We start from the raw sequence: 5,532 nt of genomic DNA, 5'->3' as shown, positions 1-5,532 counted from the left end.
CTGGTTATACTCAGGCATTCATATATGTTCTTAGATTTTTTCTAATTAAAAAAATTATTCTGGGGTTTGTGTGTGTGTTTATGGCAAATGACATCCGTGATATTAAGTCTTCTTTTATAAGCATACAGAATATTTCTTCATCTTACATTATGTCTATTATTTATATTAATGTATTTATTGTATTTTTTTTCTTTTCCTTAGTTTTGCTACCTTGATAATGTTGCTGTTAATTCAGTATTTCCCTTTGATAATTTGGAAGTTCTACTCTAATTCACACTCATTAAGGATTATTTTCTTGTCCCTGAATTCACAATCATGTACATATTTCTCTGCTGTTGCTTGATAACCCAGTACGAACTATTTCCCTAACCAAGAATTTCCCACCTTTAAAAATAAGACTCTTATAATACTTCCATATCCTCCCTAGCTCTCTTTCTCCCATCCTCTGCAGAGAAGTGGACTTTGGAATGCTTTTGCTTTCCCCATATTAGACTGTGCTCAGATAGTTAATTATTTAATTCAAGACTCCTCCCTGCAGGTCACCCCTGTTATTTCAAGTCCTTTCTTATAATTTACATTGCATATCCCCATTCATAGTTTATCATTCATTATCTCTTTTAATTCAATATATAAACAGTAGCAGGTCTATTTCTTACCACTGCTTTCTTTCCTCTTTATCTTCTCTCATCTTTCTGGTTAGTGTGTTTTCCCAATATACTCTGAATTCTAGCATAATATCCATGAGGCATTAAATTCTAGACATACTCTTCCATATATCATTATGCAATAGCAATCCTATTGCATAATGATTCTTCATAAGAATCAGCATAGTGGGTGTAGGGAAATATTTTGTCAGTTGGTAATGGGGTTGTTGAATCATATGAATGTTAAGACACTGAGTGAATATCTTGCTGCTGTTCTCCATTTGAAGCTCATTAGTTTAGCTTTTTCTGGATGACAGTGCATGTGATCATTCATTCATATTCAATGAATATCATTGAAAAAAGTCATCTGTTCTGGAGACAATTACAACTTGCAACTATTGGGGGCTCAAAACACCATATTCCAAATATGACACCTTGGTATGCTGAGTACTTTGAACTGAAGGAGACTGGAAGAGCTTCAGAAGCAAGGTCTTTCTGTCCTTCTGCCCTTGTCTCTCTCCTATCTTCCACCGCTTTTATCCCCTTGAAGAAAGTCACAGAAATCAGAATCCCTCATCCTGAAGACAAGCCATGAAACTTAAAAGTTCACTCTCTCCTTTCTCCCTCTATGACCTTCATTCCAGATGGTCCTGCCCCATACTCAGGGGGAAGGCATGCTACAGAGGCCAGGAATCTGGATGGCCTTGCTGGGTTTCCCCATCAGTCTATTTACAGTTAACACTTTCTCTTTTATTCAATTACATTTCTATACGGCTGTCCATTCTCCAGCAATCCTAGGCATAAAATAAACAGTTATTTCCGAGTCTTTTGGTCTTCATTTGAGGGCTGCGGTATTATGTAAAACTTTGATTAAATACATTTGTTATGCATTTCTCTTGTCTTTTGTTACAGTAGTGTCAGCCTTGACTCTTAAGAGGGGTAATGAAAGGTATCACACCTTTCTGCCCCTACACATATAAAGAACCGAGACTAGGATTACTTCAGTATTATGTTTAAGTAAAATAAATAATGTCCAGCAAGTTCATCTTTGGTGCCCTGCCATGTTTCCTATTAGAGTCTATTACATGCAATCTTTTCTCACGTCCTTCCAGATGCCTAATATGTATGCTATTCTCATCTACACACCAAAAATCTCTAATTTCAAAGTGCTTTGAATATTTTAGAGGATTGAAAGACAATGTACCTGATATTTTTGTGCAGCTGGTGTTAGAATCTCATTAGTGCATACAATCTAGGGTCATTAGTGATTACCCCTGAAATTTAATAAGCTCTGACTCTTGCCAGGGTTGTTCCAGATACATCACCTCAATTAGCATTTTCAAAGACTTTCTTTTTTAAAGCTATGCTTATTTATACTTTTTTCATTAAAAATTTTCTTGGATTTTCTGTTCTACTGATTTTCAGATATACTGTATTTCTCTTACATAAAGCTAGTGTTTTTACATGGCATTGCTAGTTCCCAGATACTCAAACTTTTGTTTTCAAAACAAGTCTCTTTTCATAAGTATCTGAAAAGTTTTTATTTTCAATGTATGTGCTATGTTAAGACAAAAATGTTATCCTTTCATAGGAAAACTGAGTTTTAGAAAAAAGTTATTTCTACTGAAATCATTCCCTTTTGCTAAACTTACTGAAAGTAACTTTTAACTTGCATTTTTCATTAATCTTTTTCAAAAAGAAATATAGTTGTGGTGTTGATTTTGGATGACTCTTGGACTGTTCCTTCCAAATTCCCCAGGTGTGAAAATTTGAGGGGTTTTAAATATTAAGTATCAGCCAAATATGCAATCTGAAAACTAAAGTGCATGTATATATTGAGTGCGTTTCTCTGCTGGGATGCATGATATTCTAATGGGGAATTTACAAAAACAAATGTAAAACTTTATCAGAGTAGCTTCAATATGAAGGCTCATCACATAAATGCCATTGAGGAAATGATGACATTAACAATGGCTATTTGAACAATTCTATAGGCATTATGTAGCAATGGGAAAGGCAAGAGTAGTTAATGCTTCATTAAAAAGGATTTTTATTTCTTGTAATTATTGGGTCTCAGGCTTGTTTCTGCTCCTGTTGCTAAGGCCAACAGCCTGCCAGATAGGAAATGATGTTGATGAAGACATAAAATCACACTTACACACATTTTTGTACTTAAACATCTAGAGAACTGGGAATAGTGTGTGTTAGGATAGGTGGAAGTTAGGAAGGAAAAAAAACCCACATACATAAGGGTGACAAAATACAATACACAATAATTAGTTCACACTCTGAAATTCCAGATGGCTCACTTTCAAACCAACAATTATTTCATTGTTCTCGGTCCTCCCTCCAAATATTTTTTTGGGGTTATACTCCTATGAGTTATCTCTGCCAAGATTTATTCAAAGGAAAAACCATAACTATACAAAGTGCAATGCACAAGAATGGGTCACTCTTTCTCATTCCAACAAGTTGGTATCCGAAGATGATTCAGTTTTGTAGAGAGGCATATCTACCATCAGCAACTATCCTTTTTTTTTTTATTGCGAATTTTGGGGTTATCATGTAAGTTGTACCACAATGGGGTTATCATATAAGTATTATAGTATACCTATGTTCCTGTTTTAAATTATCTATCTATATGGAATTTAGTGACTTCTATTACATGTTGGCTTTTGGAATGGACTGTCATGACACATTCAGTGCCCTCAATAACAGCGCACTATTCAAAGAATCATGGCATATGGCTTTTTAAAAAGGCAGTTGCTACCAGCAGCAGCAGCCTGGTTTTGCCAAGTTAATTTTTCCTCCAAGCTTGAATAGCAAAAAGAAAGAAAGAAAGAAAAAAACTTCTTCGGAACAACTCCAACAAAGTGTTTAATAATCTCATCACTCCCTTTAGAATCTCTTAAATACTCCACACTAAATGAGCTAACCTAATCTCACATAATGTAACTACTCAAATTTAGGTATTTTTATGTCACGATTTTTCTCTAGCGTTTGCCCTAAAGCTAAACTTTTTATTCAAATAAACCACATGACCATTTAACTAACATGTTAAGAAAGTATAATGTAATGGAGAACACAAAATCAGTAAGAAGTAAAAAAAATTAAACCAGATTTCAACTGGGTATGAGCATTTATTTAACTTTGCTGTTGAGTCTTTGGGGTAAATTGACTGATTTACCTTATAAGGAGTTAAGAGGTGGATAAAACACATGAAATCACTAGTTATAAGGCAGTAACTATGTTAATAATAATTCTGTAATAAAATCCATGACAGTAGACATGTATTATTAATATATCCCCCTTACATTTGTTAGAGAAGGCATGATTATGCCTTAACTAAAATTTTGGAGGGGAGAGCTTTTCTTCACAAGACAGCAATTTGCAACTGTCTGTTGAACATACTAATTTGCCCTTCCTAGTTTTTATTTTGCATCTCAGTGATAAAGTTGTAATTTTCATACTGTTGGATAGCACTTAGAATCAGGACTTGTGTCACCATTTATGTAGATGAAATACATGGCTAATGTTATATACTTCTGATACCTTTATATTTTAAAAGGACATATCATTTCTCTGAAAAGTTGAGGAGGTATACTCAGGCCATTTTAATGCCCAGTTACAAGAAATAGTGAGGTGCTCCTCAACTGTTTTTTTTTTGTTGTTGTTGTTTCTTTTTGTTTTGAGACAGGGTCTTAACTCTGTAGTCTAGATTGGAGTGCACTGGTGCAATCACAGCACACCGCATCTTGCTCTCCACTCTTGGGCTCAAAGTGATTCTCCCACCAAATACTACCTCCTACCGTTGAAATGGTTAAAAGCCAGAATACATCAGGTGCCGAAGTGTTATGTCCAGTTTACCAACAATGCTATTTCTTTGTTGATTCCGTAAGAGTTCTCCCATCACAGCAATACAAAGAAACAGAATTAAGTTTTTTTTTTTTTTTTCTAGGAAAACAAGTACTGAATAGGGCTGAACTGATAACTTTGTTAATGCTTCTATACAACTTGAAAAACTACTCATTAACTCTCCACTTCTTTCTCTCTTTATGTGGTAAAGACCTGGGGGAATTATGGAGGGAAGCATGGACTTTTGGTATAATTTGGTAAGGCATAATATAGTACTTGAGAAAGAGAAATGTGACATTTTTGCAATGTATCCTTTTGTAGTAAGTCATCATAAATTTCAGCATAAATTAGCTACTGATGGTGTTATATTACAGGCTTTAACAAAAGACCAATAATTTTTATTATTTCTAGGTTAGATGTATGATTTAATCATCAATTTAGGTTTCACTGACAAAGCTTTAGACAATATGATCTGGGCTAGAGTATTTCAACATTTAGTGTGTAAAATTTCAACTATCTAGGTAACTGAAATATTACTTAAATTATATTAAAGAAATTTGATACAATTGAGAAAAATTAGAACAAAAAACTCACAAAAGACTGTATCATCAAAAGTATTTATTCCCAAAAGAATGACATATCTTGAGAACAAAGTAACTTTTGAAATTCATTTTATGTTTAGGTACCAACCAATGTTAATGATGCTCTGTTCATATTTTCAAAACATTGATAATGGTACTATAATATATCCTGGCTTCCCAGAGTTCCATGGATTTAAATTAAATTTAATTCTGCCTTTTATAATATGCAGGGATGTTTTATAGTTGTTGAGTTTTGTGTGAAAGTGTGTATGTGTGTGTGTGCCTCTCCTTCTTATTGAAGGATTTGGACAGCTATAATGCTAAAATGTTTTGTAATGCTAACATTTTTTGTTTGTGTGTGCATGTGTGTATTTTTAAAACAATGTCTATACTTCTACCTCCACTGATGCCCTTCTTTTTTTGAACCTGTAAAGCTAAGGCCCAGACTCTGA

This window comes from Saimiri boliviensis, chromosome 3 (genome assembly GCF_048565385.1).
Source record: "Saimiri boliviensis isolate mSaiBol1 chromosome 3, mSaiBol1.pri, whole genome shotgun sequence".
Classification (NCBI taxonomy): Eukaryota; Metazoa; Chordata; class Mammalia; order Primates; family Cebidae; genus Saimiri; species Saimiri boliviensis.
The sequence above is the reverse complement of the archived record's forward strand: the minus strand, read 5'-3'. Positions refer to the sequence as shown.